Raw genomic sequence first — 18216 nt, 5'->3', positions numbered from 1 at the left:
AACTGAGAATCCATTGGTGTGGAGCATTATTGCGCAGCTGAGTGTTTTCTTTTGATGTAAATTTAAGTTATCACACAAGTGCAACAATTAATGTAAATGTGGAGAATTGTAGATTACATTGAAAGTTTGTAAAGTAAATAACAATCTGACCCTGTTTGTGAACCTGGTTATTGGGACCTTCTGGCCGTGAAATTACGTAAAGTAACTATTTCAATAAAACTGATAAAAACCAAGTATAAAACGTTTTGCAATCATTTTGATCCTAATAAAAGTAATGTAAAAATATTTCTTGTCTATAATACATGTTTTCAGAGTCAGTGTTGCTGATCTTACCTTCAGAAACATAAGTAGGCATTTTTGTTGTACTGGCACTGTTTTCATGGACCAAAACTTTCTAAGTGTGTGGGTGTGACCAATTCTGACTGCAGTCATGGTTCAGCTATCTACATGCATTAGCCTGTTCCTTCAGTGATAGAAATTATTAAAAGAGAAAAAGTTTTGAAAAGAACCAAAATATAGTAAAGACAAAATTTGGTGAATTTGTTGAATAACATCAATCGATTTGTCATTTTGGCTGTCGACCATGATTTTCAGGAATAACGTCAATTGATTTGTCATTTTGGTTGGCAACCATTTTTTTCAGTAATACTATTACTTGCAAAAAGTAGTAGTCTGACGAAATAGAAAAGCTGCAACCAAGACTAAACAATAACTACACATTTGACCAAGCTTTATCCATTACGCGGCATCTGAGGTCACTAGTAGTTGTTAAGGAGGTAGTTGTGTTTAAGTGCTTCAGTTACTGAAGCTAGAATAACATATGGAGTACCAAACATAACTGGAACAGTAGAAACGGTGAGTGTTGTAAGTGGCCTTTAGACAGGACTAGAACAAATACTACATGTACATACTATCCTTATATATGTCTTAAGGTGACAGAACAGCATTTACCTCGCCATGCTACCATTATAGCTTCTTGCATATTTCTCTTGATAGCCAAATGCGTTTCATTAAGCTTCTCTCTATCCACAGTCCTGTGCTTTGTTTTACACCAATTATGCAGTAGTCTCTGTTTCTTTAGAACTTTCTTTACGGTGACTGTATACCATGGAAGTGTTCTACTTGGTACATATGTGTCCAGTGCATGGTTAACCATTCTTTTAAACTTGAGTCATAGTTCCCCAACATGTACCTTCCCAGTGGTGAAAGTTTTCAGCAAACTTAATTTAATGCTGTTTGTTCACTTTCCTGTAATACGTTGCACCAGCCAAAATGCAGCCTCAGTGTGAATGCTTTTCTTGAACACAGGATGAATTGGCTGATGTTTGTAAGCAGCTGGATATTGCCATGACCACTGTCAAACAATTGGCAACTGCTACAAATTGGTGTGTTGGAAGAGCCCCAGAGACTCGTGCCTGTGATACCAGTACCAAAGGTACCTCAAATATTATCCTCACCTGTGGATCCATCTCTTCTCCAGGAAGTACAGGATCTGTCATTACACACCCACTTTTTAAAAAAAATGTAACAGTGCTTTTTTATGCTAACCACTTTTTTATTTCATTTTGTTCATTACTGTTCCTTGCATTTGTTCAGGGCGGATGTCCTGTGACACCCATCCAAGTTCACCACTGAGCCATTCACTCAGTTTTTTAATGAAAGAGGGCAGCTAACACTCCAACCAAACATGCTGAGATAGTGTGCCAGTATTCCACTTGACTGTGAGTGGTGTTTCAATGGTAGATGTAGGCATCCTGTACAATGTGGACAGGGACCAGGGAGGACTTAGGGTGTTATACTGATCCCCAGAACCAAGAAGTTCAAGGTGCTGCCTTTCGCGGAAACTGAGCCAGTAGGACTCACTTCACCTGTTTTGGGGACACCCACTTTGTCCTGTGTCCAGAGTAAGTAAATGCAAAAGGGTAGGGGTTATTAATCATTGGCAGTTCAAATGTATGGTGAATAATGGTACCCCTTAGGGAAATGGCAGCAAGGGACAGGGAAGAATACCAAGTGCACTCAGTGTGTATGCCTGGGGGCCTCATTCAACATGTTGAAGAGGTTATTCTGGCAGCCACTGAGGGAACAGGGTGCAACCAATTATAGATTGTGGTGCACTTTGTAACAAATGATAACTAGCATCTGGGCTTTGAGGTCAGACTTGGATCATTCCAGTGACTCGTAAACAAAGTTAAGAAGTCCAGCTTTGCTAATGGAGTTCTAACAAAGCTTACAATTTGCAGCATTGTGCCCAGAGCTGATTGCAGCCCCCTGGTTCGGATTCGAGAGGACGGGCTGAATCAGAGACTTCAAAGGTTCTGTGACAAGCTTTGTGGGCTCATTTTTGGGAAACGTGTGGTGACTCTTTGTTGATACATGCTCAAAGTAACTGCAGACATGGTGTCCACTATGATGAAAGCCACACTAAATGTATTGGCCCAGGTCTCGTTCATTGAACGTTTTCTACGCATGCTTATTACAATTTACAGAGGCTGCCTTCAAGGACTTCTGTGTCACCAAGAACATAAAACATAACTTCAGCCTTTGGTTCCATCCTTCTTCTAATGACAAAGCTCAATGCTAGGTATTGACATTTAAGGAGCAAAAGTTAAAAGCTGTAGAATCTACTGAGATGTCATCAGCTGCCACACTCTTTTTGAATACCCACAGGATCACACCAACTGAAGATTGTAGCCCAACTGAACTACCCCAGAGAAGACAGCCATGGAATTTGCTTTATTTGCTGACACCAACCCCTCTGAAACCTGGATAAGACACCCCACAGCATTACTCATCAGGCACAGCCCTCTGGACTTCTTCCAATGGGAGTAATGACAAACAGACACCAGCAATAGTATTCATGACAAATGGACAGTGCTTCATATCAGTGCAAATCCCAAACTTAGTCACTGTTTGGAATCTGTTTGGTTTTCATTCATTTGTCCATCTCATTTTCTCACTGTGAACACTTGCCTAGGACACTTGTCATTTATCGATTGAGCACAATGTAGGGAGACAGGAATGTGTGTGTGAGTGAGTAACTGAATGAATGTGTGTGTGTGTGTGTGTGTGTGTGTGTGTGTGTGTGTGTTTGTGTGCATGTTCCTCCTACATCTCCTAAGGAAGTGCATTCCGAAAGCTAGCCACACTTTTTACCTGCTGTTTGTGTACCTAAACAGAAATCACAGTGTACAGAGAAAGTGAAAAGTTCGACAACTTTTCATGCAGTGCATGTCCTTTTGTTTTGTGTACGGTATATGCTAAGCTTCTACATAGTAGACACGTATGCTGAATGCACAGTACATTTTGTATGTCCACGATTCTGTACTGTGCCTGTGCTGCTCCATATCCAAACTATGCATAGCCTGTAGCATTTAGCCTAACAGATTTGAGTAAGAATTTTTTGAGAGTAAATTACATTAAGTAGCTGTGAACAACAAAATACACTTATTTTACACAGCAGTAGACATATCACTTGTACTGTTGTGTATATACTATGTGTCCTGAAATTAATATTAACAAGAATGTATGTTTTATTATATACTGAAGAGCCAAGGAAACTGGTACATCTGCCCCCGAAAGCACGCAAAAGTGCCACAACAAGACATGCAATGGACTCAATTAATGTCTAAAGTAGTGCTGGAGGGAACTGACACCATGAATCCTGCAGGGCTGTCCATAAATCCATAAGAGTACGACATGGTGGAGATCTCTTCTGAACAGTAATAATGTTCATGTCTGCGGAGTTCAGTGGCAACTGGAAATGTTTAAACTGAGAAGAGTGTTCCTGGAGCCACATGTGGCGTGTCACATTGTCCTGCTGGAATTGCCCAAGTCTGTCGGAATGCACAACTGACATGAATGGATACAGGTGATCAGACAGGAAGCTTACGTATGTGTCACCCATCAGAGCGTACCTAGACGTATCATCGATCCCATGTCACTCCAACTGCAGATGTCCCACAGATTACCGTGCCTCCACCAGCTTGAACAGTCCCCTGCTGACATGAAAGGTCCAAGGATTCATGATTTTGTCTCCATACCCGTACATGTCCATCCACTCGATTCAATTTGAAATGAGACTCGTCTGACCAGGCAACATGTTTCCAGTTGTTAACAGTCCAATATCAGTGTTGATGGGCACATGCGAGGCATAAAGCTTTGTGTTGTGCAGTCATCAAAGGTAAACGAGTGGGCCTTCGCCTCCAAATGACCATATTGATGATATTTCATTGAATGGTTCACGTGCTCACACTTCTTGATGGCCCAGCATTGAAATCTGCAGCAATTTGACTAAAATGTTGTCATCTTGGATAAATTGCCAAACAAAGGAAAGTTTGATCCTAAAGGCTAAGAAGGGATTTTTGTAGGCTATTCTGACTGTTTGAAAGCCATGTAAAAAGATGAGATAAGTCAAATTTTCTCTTCAGCTGCTTCGCATATGAAGTTACATCAGACAGTCATTTCATTAAGCGACAATTTCTGACATAGTTAGCTGCTTTGATGGATTCAGCCCAAAACGATGGTTGTAGTCCTGATTGAACAGCATGTAATGAGCCACTTTGGCCAACAAATGGTTCGTTTATTCAGCAACACCTTTTCTGCTGTGACATGTATGGAACTGTCAGACATCACTGTATTCTTGCCACTCTGTGTATGGGGTCCATCCTTTCATTGCAGTACTGCTTATCATTGTTTTAACTGAAAGGATTAATTTCATGACCAGTTTGATTTTCAACTAGGTTTTTGAATTCAGTGAATTTGTCAACTTCTCCTTCACACTGAAATAAATAGACTTGATACCATTTGGCGTGGTCATCTATAAAAGTCACAAAAAATCTCACATCACCTTGAGATGTTTCTCTCATTGGCCCACAAACATCAGAGTATATTAACTTCAGGAGTTCATTTGAGTCCCTCCTCATATAGTGATCGGATTGGATGTGATTTTTCCTTTTAAGAGAAGTGGTGCATCTAGCGAGACTGACATCACTGAATTTCAAACCTGTCACTTACTCATTTCTGAGCATTTTGATCATATCTTGCATGTCCAAGTGGTTGAGCATTTCAGATTTGCATATCAGTCTCTGTAACTTTCAGCTCAGCAACAATACAGACTTTTGGACCTTCTTCTTGTAAATAAAAACAAATTAACAATGCTGTTTACAATCATTTTGACTTTACTGTTGTATCTCATATAACTGCATGAGTATTCTTAAATGGCACTGTGTGGTGTTTGTCTGCAACTTTTGTCACTGGAATGAGACTGGTTCCAAGTTTTGGCACGTATGGAATGTTTTTCAGCATTATGGAGGTGGCACCTTTGGCTGGGTTTGTGATACGTACATGACCTTTAGCTGTTACTTGCATGGCACTGTTGTCCGCAAGCATTTAATTCTCTTGTGTTCTTATCACATGTGTGAACACTTTAGAATTATTACACATGTGTGACGTGCTGTCACTGTTTATGCCCCAAAATAATGTTCGAATCACAAAACCTTGGAGCAGGTTCATTCATAGAGAAACAGCAATGAGCTTCATTGACACTAAAAGTAAAGCTGTGAGTACCGGGCATGAATCGTGCTTCGGTAGCTCAGATGGTAGAGCACTTGCCCGCGAAAGGCAAAGGTCCTGAGTTCGAGTCTCGGTCAGGCACACAGTTTTAATCTGCCAGGAAGTTTCATTGACACTGTTTGCAGCTTGCACACTCAGTTTCTTCTTGAAAAAGCACTCATCTTCTTTTTCTTTTTTCTTCTTACAAAATCTCCATTTGTACACTGATTTTTCCCTTTTGTTTTCACTTTTTTTTCCAATTTTGTCACTGTCACTCCCAGAAAGTTTTGGCTTATTCACAAAATGTTTATCCCGTTTAACCAGCATTCAACCACTCACACTTTCATTGTCATTCTGTATCCTTGGCTTGCGTCCTTCCAAGATTTACTTTTAGTGTCTACACAGCCGACAGATTGCCATCGGATTCAACACTAAGTTTCAACATGTCAAGACTGTAGAGCAGCATTATTGACAGCAGATCACCATTAATGTCAACAGCAATTGCTTGTGACTTATCCACAGCATCAAAGATCCTTAGGATCCATAGACTGGTTTGAGTTTAAGCCTTACCTGACATGATGTAGTGCAGTTCTTTACTTGATTCAGCTCAGTGAGATCGATGGATAAAATCAAGCCTGCTTTTACTTTTCTCTCTTCTGCTAGCCATGCTTTGTATGCAGCTTCTGCAGCAGGAAGCACTTTGCCTTCATCACACACTGCAGGTTGTGGTATGTCTCTAGACACATACCAAGTGTCATTTGTGATGAGTAGTGCTTTGACTTGTAGTGTCCATGAGTCAAACTCTGTGTGCAGCAGTCATATGTGCCATACTCATCATTTTAACGCTTTTAAGATTATGAATTCAAGTTTTTGTGCAATCAAAAAAGTCAGTTTTGCTGAATGTGTAACCTGGGTCCATAACCTGTTGGGATGTGGTTTAAGAGGACAGGCACAGAACAACTTCATTCACACCTCACTGCATGCAGAATAACAGAGAACTACTAACAATTGACTTGAAGAAAATGTGCATAGTGATATCTATAGAAGCCGAAGATATTACATGGAAGTAAAATCTGAATCTCAACAATGTTCAAGAGATGAATCATAAACACAGATACTTGATAAAAAAAATAATAAAATGAAGAAATACCTGTACAGCCTTTTATTACCATTTTAATTTTAACAGTATTTTCAAATTTGCTCTAATTTCTGGTAAATACTCACATTTGTGACACTGTCCTTCAGTTGCCTCTGACGGACATTCGCAGGTAAATCCTCCACCTTGAATAACTTTGCAAACTGATCCTGCTACACATGGACTAGATGTGCAGATATTAATTCTATCTTCACAAAGTTGACCTGTTGAAGGAGAATAATTTAAATTAACACACAGAGGAAAAAGTTATTTATTAGCAAACAGAAAAATAATATCTGACAATTAATGTTTCCACAAAATTTATAAATACATGAATGAATAGAGAAGATGAATATGTACAGCATTAGTATCAGTAATTTATAAAATAGAATTAAATGAAAGCATGGAACTATCGTACCTCTGGATATTGCTACACATGTCAGTATAATGAAACATATCCTTGAAGCACATTGCACTAAATATTGACAAACATTTAACCATAGTTTTAATTGGGCACACACAATAGTACAAAATTAAAGAAATCAGATTGTATAAAGAATCTAAAATTCCTACATGAATCTATGAATTCTAGGAAAATATGTAGGACCTATATGTGTTGTTCAGAGACACAAAATTGTAGTGCTTCCTAACAAAGCACAAATGTAACAGGAAAACATACAGGAGATACCTGAAGACACTATAAACACACTATTAAACTGAACAGATAAGTGATCCAGTAATGTTAGTAAAACAGCCTGGAACATAGTACACGTGTAATATGAAAATAGAGAGTATTCACGTTACACTAATACAGCACTAGGAGAAAATGGAATGTTGGTGAATGAGCCAAAAACAGTATGTGAGGCCTTCATAGAAAATTTTAATAAGACATGCAAAGAAGACATTGAGAAATAAACACTACAAACAAAGACACTTAAAATGAGCAATTCATTTTTTAAAAATAAAATCATTCCACTTTAGGCTGTTAAAACATTATTTGCTATAAATAATGTTTTAACATCCTAAAACAGAATGATTTCATTTAAAAATGTCAAGAAGGTTGTGGACCCAATCATCATCAAACTTCTGGAATATGAAAATAACCCCAAAACTCAAAAGAAAAATGCCTAATGGCTGGGATGATGTATCATCTACAGTACTTACAGAGCAAAAAATGAAATAATAAAACCAATACCAAATTTAATGAACATTTCAGCCAGCCAGGGGACTTTCTATTGCCTTTTAAACATTCCTGTAATACCACCAGTGTATATAAAGGCAGCAACCACTGGCACAAATAATTACAGGCCAATTTCCTGTACTTGAAAGATTAATTCAAGACCAAATGAAATCTTTCTGCTGCAAATACAATATATTGAACATCCACAGTATGGTACTGAAAAGGGTGATCCACAATAACAGTAGTAATAAATTCCTTCCATGAACTGCTAAAAAGACTGGTTGAAAGTGAGAAACTCAATTTTTTCTAAATTTGTCTAAGACTTCTGATTCTGTGGATCATGCAGCACTTTTATCTAAATTAGAAACTTATGGTATATGAGGAGTAGCACTTAATTTCTCAAATTCTTACCCCAGGATAGAAGACAAGTGTGCTAAACTGTGTTATAAGAATGAAGGTAATATCCTAATAGTAAAATCAACATACAAGACTTTGGAGTCCTGGGGACGTATTCTTGGCAGTTTCTGTTTCTGCTATATATAAATGACATAACATAGCTCAACTTTTAGCTGGGGCTTTACTGAGCAGCTGGTGTTTCAAAATAATAAAGAGAACTTTGAAATGTTCACAGAATATCTAATCATGAATAAACTTACACTGAATAAGGACAAAACTAATGTGATCAAATTTTTGTTAAATTGGCTACAAGTGTAACATACTATATGTGGCAAGCTCATGCTTTTTTTTTTTCAATTAAAGAACACCCCCCTTGGGATCAGGATGAATTGCCTGCCAAACTCAAAGTTATTTTGGCCACAATGTTCTCAGAGAATGTCTGTCCTAGCAGATCAGCTATAGAAAAGGTTAATATGATATTAGCAAACTGTAGGAGCATCCAAGGAAAGACACCAGAATTAGTATTGCTTATTGAAGGTTATAATGTCCAAATAGGGAACAGAAAGTTGGTCTAAACCGGAAGTGAATACCAATGGCATCCTAAGTTTGGATTGGAATCTTTATCGTAAAGACAGGTTAGTTGCTGCTGGTTTATTTGCTGCAGTTCATGATTCAGAAATATCTACTGAGGTTATCATGGATTCTGTAGGTGAATTAATCCAAGTTAAGTTAAGCAAAAAAAAAAAAAAAAAAAAAGGGGGGGGGGGGGAAATTGTCTTCCTTTATTGGCCACCTGGGACAGGAGCTGTAGTGGTAGTGGTAAAGCACTTCAGAGAGAACTTGCAGAATCTTATTAAAAGTTTTCCGGATTATGCTGTTGTAATAGGAGGTGACTTCAACTTGCCAGGTATAAACTGGGAGACTTATGCCATCAAAACTGGTGCAGGGGGCAGGGATTTGTGTGACATTTATATGAATGTGTTGTCCAAAAATTACTTTGAGCAGATAATTAGAGAACCAAGTCATGAAGGTAATGTCTTAGGTCTCCTAGTAACAAACAGACTCCCCTGAAATTATTGAATCAGTTGATGAAGAGGGAGGTATGAACGTCATAAAGATGTGATAGAAACTATGACTATAGGTTTTACAAGGAATGTTAAAATAGGTAGGAAAATAATATTGCTTAGCCAGAATGACAGAATACAAAATGCAGAGTATTTGAGTAGACAGCAACAAATACTCAGTGCTGAGGATGAAGATGTAGAACAGAAATGGAAAACATTCAAAACCATCATTCAGTATGCCTTAGACAAGTATGTTCTGAATCAGGTTTTAAGGGATGGGCAAGATCCACCATGGTTTAATAGCAGTTTTAGAAAATTGCTGTATTAAAAAAAGAGAGCTTCATCACTGATTCAAGATAAGTCGAAACCTAGCTGACAAACAAAAGCTGAATGAAGTGAAAACGAGCATAAGGAGAGAAATGAGAGAAGGATTCAATTACTTTGAAAGTAAAATTTTGTTTACCAATTTGAGTAATAATCCTAAGAGGTTTTGGTCTTATTTAAAATCAGTAAGTGGTTCAAAATCCTCGATTCATTCACTCAATGACCATATTGGCACCAAACCAGAAGATAACAGAGAGATGGCCAAAATATTGAATTTGGTCTTCTGGACTTTTTCCACTGTGGAAGATAGTGGCCCCTCCTTTCAATTATTATATGAATGCCGAAATGGCACATATTGAGATAACCAATCACAGAATAGAATAGCAGTTTCAGTTGCTAAGCAGTGGAAATGCATCAAGACCAGTCACAGTACCTGTAAGATTCCACGATACCACAAAGATTATGCAAAAGAACTTGCCCTCCCCCCTTCTAGCAGCAGTTTATTGTAGATCACTGAAGTAATGAAAAGTACTTACTCACTGAAAAATGCACAGGTCATTCCTGTTTCCAATAAAGTTTATAGGACATATGCACATATCATTGATGTCAGTCTGTTCCAGGTTTATGGGACATGTTTTGTGCTTGAGAATTATGATGTTTTTGGGGAATGAAAATCTCCTCTATACAAATCAACATGAATTCCACAAACAGAGATCTTGCAAAACTCAGCTCATTTTGTTCCTCTGCGAGATTTGACTTTACAGGTGATCAACAAGATTATCAACGTCCATGAGATTCAAAACACTATAGATAACAGCATTCAGATTGAGCCCATGTTCGTTGACTTGAGAAAGGCATTTGACACCGTCCTACACTACTGTTTAATGGGAAAAAACAAGTTCACTGAGAACCAGACCAAATTTGCAACAGGGTTCAAGACTTCCTTGTAGACAGAAGACAACATGCCACTCTTGTATCGATTTGAAGAATGATCTGCAGAGGATTAACGAATGGTGCAGGCTTTGGTGGTTGACCCTGAAGGTACATAAATGTAACATATTGTGCATGCATAGGAAAAGAAATCCACTACTGTACAAGTACAGTGGTGATGACAAATTGTTGGAAACAGTACCAAGTGTAGAAGTATGAAAAGCCATTTTTGTACATTTTCACATGAACTGAAGCATTGTTCAGTGATACCATGTCCCAGTGATGCAAATAGATGATAATCGGATGGCACCAAGACTGGAGAATAAGCTGCATGTCCTAGTATTTCCAAGCTGAATAGCTTGATCATTTCCCTGGCCCATTTTGCTGTGTGTGATGGGGTATGTGATGGGGCATTATCATGGAGCAACATGATTTGTTTTGCATTTTTTTCACCAGGTTGTAGCAGCTCATAATAGATGAAACCTTTCTGATTCCACTATACACAGAACCTTGTCTTCTTTCCAAAACGATTTTGTCTCACAGTGGATGACAGTGGTTTGCCTGGATTCACTCATGATTTACAACGCTTAGAAATCTAAAAACACATACATTTTTCATCACCTATCACTATTCAATGGAGAAATGACTTTCTTTTGTATCTGGTGAGCAGTATTTCATAAGTGGTCTTTTGATTTGCTTGCTGTCTTTCATTCAGTTCCTGTGGAATCCATTTTCCCACTTTCTGCACCTTTCCCATAGCTTTCAACCAAAGAGAAATGGCTTTCTGCATCACGTTCAATTGTTCTAAGATTTCCTGTTGAGTCTGAGTATCTTCTTCATCCAATAAGGCTTGCAATTCATTGTCTTTTAACTTTTTCCGTGGTTTCCCATGCTCGTCAAAATCACCATTTCTGAATATTTTGAAGCACTAAAAACACTGTGTTTTCCCAAGAGCATGTTTGCCAAAAGCTTTGACAAGCATTTGATGTGATTCTGCAGCAGTTTTCTTCAAATGATAACAGAAAACCAATACTGTCTGCAAAACATAGTTCGTAGGCACAAAACTCGACATGTATATGGGTTTGAAACAGATTTCGATGTATGGAACTTGGGTTACTGTGTGTTGACTTTCACCATCAGCCGTTATAGGAAGCAAATGGCACTGCAGACATGGTCTCATGGGCCCTACACTGACAGTTCGCAGTGTCTACATGGAAATTCCAGTTTCATACTTCTACAACTGGTATCTACCATAAAATATTTAGGAGTAACTATCCCGAGTGACCTTAAGTGAAGTGACCACATAAAGCAAACAGCAGGAAAAGAACATGCCAGACTGAGATTCATAGGAAGAATCTTAAGGAAATTAACTCATCCACAAAGGATGTTGCTTACAAGGTACTTGTTCAACCAATTATTAAGTAATGTTCATCAATCTGGGATCTTTACCAGTTAAGACTGATAGAAGAGATAAGATCTAATGAAGAGTGCTTTGTTTTGTCACGGGATTGTTTCATTGGTACAAGAGTGTTACAGAGATGCACAGTAAACTCCAGTAGGAGATATTACAAGAGAGGCATTGTGCACTATGGAGAGATTTACACTGAAATTTCAACAGAGCTCTTTCCAAGAAGAAGTGGACAACATACTACTTCCTTACACATACATCTCATAAAATGATCAAAATGCAAAAATTCAAGAAATTAGAGCTAAGAAAGTGGCTTACTGGCAATCATTCTTCCTATGCACCATTTATGAGTGGAGCAGGTAAGGAGGGATCAGTTAGTGGCATCAAAAGTACCCTTCACCACACACCATTACGTGGCTTGGCTTGCAGAATATGATGTTGATGTAGAAATCAAAATATTTAGGAATTATTATGTAAAAAGTAATGGGAGCAAGTTTACTGTATTGGAAGTATATCTGAGAAAGTCAATATTTTTTTGATAAATTAAATATAATTTTGATGTAGCATTTCCACTTAAAACTAGCAGGTAAAAACCAGTCACATAAATAACTAGGTCACTTCAGGTATCACAAAATCATATACATTGGAATTGTTCCTGCATAGCACACAAAACCTGAAATTGATAATTATTTTAAAAAACTGTAAAACAATACCCAGGAAGGTAATAAAAACAGCATAATGGTGTAAAATGACAGATACATCAGAAATATGCCAAATAAAATGAAACCTGTTTGGAATATTGTAAAGAAAGAAACAGGTCGTAACAAAATGAAAATTAACAGTACGCAATTTAATCAAAATTTGCAAACTATCACCAAACCAAAGGATGTATCTAATGTGTTTAACAGTTATTTTGTAAATGTAGTGGGAGCAAAATGTTACCTATAAACATTACACAGACCTGACATCAAAAATTTAAGAATTAGGTAACACAATATTTCTCAGTCCAACAAATATGTAGGAAGCACAGAAATAAACCAAGCTACTAAAAGCTAAACACTTATTAGGAATAGATAATATACCAGATTTTGTTGTATAAAATGTACACACATAATCTCTGAACCATTGACTTATCTTTTGAACCTTCCCTTCTCAACTAGTAACTTTCCAATGTGCTTAAAATTGTTAAATAAATCAGGAAGCCAAGAACTATCTAACGATATACCTGTTTCTCTACTGTCTGTATGTTCAAAAACTCTAGGACACCTTATGTCTTTTTTTTTTAAATAAAAGACTGTCTAATTTCTTAAATAAGTATGAAATACTAAATGAACCACAATGTAATTTTAGCAAAAATAAATAAATAAATAAATAAAAGCCTGTCAACCAAAACAGTGATCTTATCTTTTCTATACAAAATGCCTCAAACACTGGATGGACAGAAACATACCTAAAGCACATTCGTATATGTATCAAAACTCTTTGATACCATCAATCATGACGAATTACTTAGTAACATTCAGAATTGAGAATTGTGGTATTAGGGGAGCAGCATGTAACTGGATTAAGTCATACTTCCATGGAAGGAGAGGGGAGGGGGGGGGGGGGAGGGAGGAGGGGGACAGTTCATAACTATAATGCATGAAGTAAGTGGCACAGTCAATATCCACCAGTCAGACTTATAGTGGTTAAAGAATGAGTTTCCCAAGGACCCAAGTCTAATCCTGTTTTCACTATGTGACAGACCATCACTGCACATTGATCTTAACATACTGTCCCCATTCCCTATGCACCTGTTTCACTACAGCCATTTGCTATTGCAGTGAGTTTCTTTCTCCATGTGCCTACTTCCACCCAAAACCCTCAATTTAGGCATGTGAGTGGATACCCATCTACTACAGTCACAGGTTATCAGGACCAAGACAATAGCTCCAGACCTGGCTAGGATTCAGCTGGGGTAATCTCATCTTCAGTTTGTATCTTTCCTTCATGGTGATAACATAGGAGCACGTGTCATGACGAACATGTCATTTGGCTGTACACTTCATATTTGAGACCCTCATTGCAAAGAATTGAGACTCACTCCCAGTGTGCTGCTTCATGTCAGCAACACAGCTCAGTATGTAAAACAGTGCTCTGTGCCACAAGACATTCCCTCTGACCAGCTACTGCATTTACCCATGTGGGTACTAGCAGGGGTTTAAGCTCCTGCCTGCCACAGTCAGTGTGCTCACTTAATAAATGTGTTTCATTTCTTTGGATTTGCCCAGGCAATTTCTCCCATGAGAGACATTATCATCCCCAGTCTTCATGTTGAAGCTGGTGAATATTTAGTGACCAGTTAGAGACTTTGTTCTGTGTCCCACACTCATGTGGAACACTTGTACAGTTTATTTTCTGGGTGAGTCAGCACTATAGAATGTTATTCTAACAGCAACTCATGGCTTCATTCTTATATTTAGTGTTGTCGTATCAGCAAGTGACTTTCTCTAAGAACTATTAATTGTTGAGATCATTTCAATGCTCCCAGTAGTAATTTAGTTATTTGAATAACTCTGTTGTCAACATTATACTTTGTGCTAGTACTGAATATACTTGTTCTCACATGCTCAATTTCAGCTGATTTTTTGTGATTAATTAACTTATGCAGGGACACACGCCTACAACTATTTGTAAATGATGTATGTATAAACAGCAGTAACAGAAAACTAAACTAATCTGCGGATGACGCCTGGATCTTAATTACTGGAAATACCAAAGAGACCTTTGAAAATAACATTAAGGCCTCACAAAGAATATGGTACAGTACTTTGATGCTAACAGTTTGTTTATAAATTTGGAAAACAGCCATTGCAGTGGACATATTCCCCATCCACATGAGGACACCAGCTAGTCCTCATACTGAAATAAATGGGTATACGCTGGAAAAACAGAATGTACAATATATCTTGGTATATAGAAACAACAGAAGATGAAATGAGCTATGCATGTAGACTTCATAACCAGAAAACTGAGGAAAATGTATTTCAAATTGTACAAACACTAAGAAAGTTTACATTGGACAATAATCTTTGGACTATATGTTTTGATTATGCTCACTTAATATTGCTGTAGCACTTAAGAGAAATTGTGGACCAAGTTTGAAATCATTTGGATTACAGAGAAAGATTATTAGACTAACAGAAGGGGTAGATCAAAGATCATCATGCAGGCAATTATTTAGGAAAAATAAAATACTGCCACTTCCATGTATTTACATAAAAGTACTAGAAAACATCATTATTGTAAAAAAGAAATTAAACAGTAACCATTCACATGTCACTCATATTGAATGTGTGCACAGCTACAACACAAGACAAATGCAAGATGTAAGGGCATGCTCCAACCCAACATCAAGCTGTATAATGCATTTCCTAAATTCATGAAAATAGTAATGGATGGGAACAGTTTCAAATCACTGAAGGATTATTTGGTCAAGCACTGATTCTATACAGGCTTGTTCTTATATGGGGGTTACATAAAAATGTTACGAGGTTTGAGTGCACATGTCGTTCCCCCCCCCCCCCCCCCCCCCATTTTTACTTTTGACATGTTTTGATAATGTGACAAATTTAATTTCATTACAAGTAATTAATATTATCCCATGCTGCAATGGACTTAAATATTTAAATAAGGCTTACATACTGAAAAAAGTGTGGGTATTTTATACTGGAATAAACAATTAAAATCTACCGATATATGTTTTGCAAATATGCTTAAACTTATTTAAATGGGAGAAATTTAAGTATTGCTAAGCAACAGAACATAAAAAGTGCATGATTGCAGCCTAAATTGTGAATGCAGTGTAAATCAACACCAATTTAGTTCAATTTTATTTCTAATATGTTTTCTTTGCAACCAGGGTATTGTCTCTGGTGATCTTGCACACATCACAAAATTAATTATTTTTGTTCTTCATTGGCTGTTATTAGTTTATTGAAAACTTCCATTAACTTCATTTCTCTTTCCGCCACATCATTTGTCATCTTAAAATCTTTCATAGCCCCTAGGGCACTAAGGTAGGGAGTGTAGGAATTCCAATAAAAAGAAACCTCATTTAAGAAATCTAAATCTATGCTTAACTGACCAAACTCTTGACTAAAATGAACTCATCAGCCCTTTTCAAGAAGAAAATTGCATTCTGGAAACATTACCCAGGTTACAGCAAGCCATGTCTCCACAACATCCTTTCTTCCATGGTGCTCAACACCCAAGTTTCACACAAGAAATTCTGTGATGTTAGAAAAGTAGGAGATGCACTGGCACTGGCACTGGTGAGTCATGAGCATGCTTGGGTAGCTCAGTCAGTAGTCTGGTTTAAGCAGCTGAGTGGAACGGACATCCTGTACTTCCACCTGTGGAGTGCACATGCTAGTTTCGTTTACCTTCTATAGCGTTATTTGTGTGCTGTCTTGTGCTCTAGATCAATGGTGAACAGATTCCATAAATCAATACTCCATTTCACATTCTGCAATGGCTATGTGAGTCCAAAGATCTTGAAGTAGAGTGCTTTCTTTGTGATGCAGCCAAAATCTCAAAAAACGACATTGAGGGCATCCACTTATCTCTACTGAACAGCTCTGTCTATCTTCAAGCTGTCAATGACATGAATTGTGATAACATCCTTTGGAACATGCAGTAGGGACTCTGTTTCTGCCACACTGATGGTAAAGTTGGGCTGGTGATGGACAAACATGCAGGGTTAGGCATGTGGACAATTTGGATCTTTGAACTGCTGTTTGAACTCTCTGCAGCCAACATCATGTACACCTTCCATCCATATCGCACCATTCATGGCTATGTAGCTGAGCACTGGGCACAATTGTGAACATACCTGGTACTCAATCCATTCACCAGATAACCTTAGACCTCTGACGTAATGTGCTAGCCTACCTTCAGATATGTGGCTGCCTTGTGGTCATCATTTACCATGGCCAACCTTGGACTTTCTCAGAATGCAGCAAGGAAGGGCATCACAAAACTTCCAGCCTCTAACGTGATACCTGCACCACAACCGATGTTCCTTCCAGTCTCCTACATGACGGCTCTTGTTGCCCCCACAAATCTGCACCACAACTTTGATCCTATATTAGCGTCCTTAGCAGATGCCACCTATATAACTGTCGTACAACACCCACGGCAACAAAATGGCTCTGTTGACGCCACTGACACCACCACTAGTGAAAGCCTATCATCCCTCAGATAACAACATAGAGTTTACGTAAATGACAGTACTGGTGACAAGCTTTGTACCAGAACCATGTGATTTGCTCCTGTCTTCTGACATGGAAAGTCAGTCACAGAAGCAATGGTCACCCAAGTGCCAAAAACACAGATGTTGCACAGTCTCAGATCAGGGTCCCTCTCCTGCTGATGACACCTTGGTTGCAGTTCCCATGGATGATGACCATGTGTCAAAGAGATCAATGTAACACTGTCTCTGATGAACAAATGGCCAGCAAGCGCAGGGGTTGTAGAACCAGAGGATGTGTCTGACCCTTTGGACAATTCTTCGTTCAGTTGAACACCCTAAACCACTAGAGCAAATGGATGATTTGCTAAGACTTCACTCTTCTATGTAGAAATGGACCATGACCCCCATTTGGAGTGGTGCTTTCACAGCCACAACCTAACCATACCCTGGCTACAACTTCATGGGCTGGATGGAATGGTCTATGACCGCCTTGTTTGCTCTCAATTCCCAGCAACGTGATACCAAACCTACCCTCACTGCACCACCAATCATACAGCATTGCAAATATCAATACCAACTACATCAGTTTGCCTGTGAAGATATTGCGAGACATGATTTGGTCATTTGAAATTGACACTGCACTCCTACAAAAAGCACAATTAGCTGTTCTACCTCACATTGCCAGATATGTACATTATACCTCTGCCAATACCCCCTTGCTAGGGGTGTGGTTGCATATGTTTGTGAAGGCATTCTCATTATGGATCTCACCATTCTCCCAACAGGATGAGGCATGGCCTTCACCGCTACAGACATGCAAATCATCAACATCTATGCTCTGCACAGTTCCACTCACCAGCAGGTGAGAGCCATATTCTACTTTGGAAACATCTCTCCCCCCTCCCCCTATTTTTATTACAGCATTATGCTACTTCTATATTTGGAGGGATCTTCAACTGCTTCTTACAACAGAAAGATCAGGTGTCCCACTTT

General features: G+C 38.3%; 1 pseudogene; it reads right to left on the bottom strand.

The window, feature by feature from the left end:
• LOC126456404 (agrin-like) overlaps positions 1-18216 on the bottom strand; it is a 379882-nt pseudogene that overhangs the window by 130632 nt on the left and 231034 nt on the right.

Source organism: Schistocerca serialis, chromosome 2 (genome assembly GCF_023864345.2).
Source record: "Schistocerca serialis cubense isolate TAMUIC-IGC-003099 chromosome 2, iqSchSeri2.2, whole genome shotgun sequence".
In the NCBI taxonomy this organism is placed as follows: Eukaryota; Metazoa; Arthropoda; class Insecta; order Orthoptera; family Acrididae; genus Schistocerca; species Schistocerca serialis.
The sequence above is the reverse complement of the archived record's forward strand: the minus strand, read 5'-3'. Positions and strand labels throughout refer to the sequence as shown.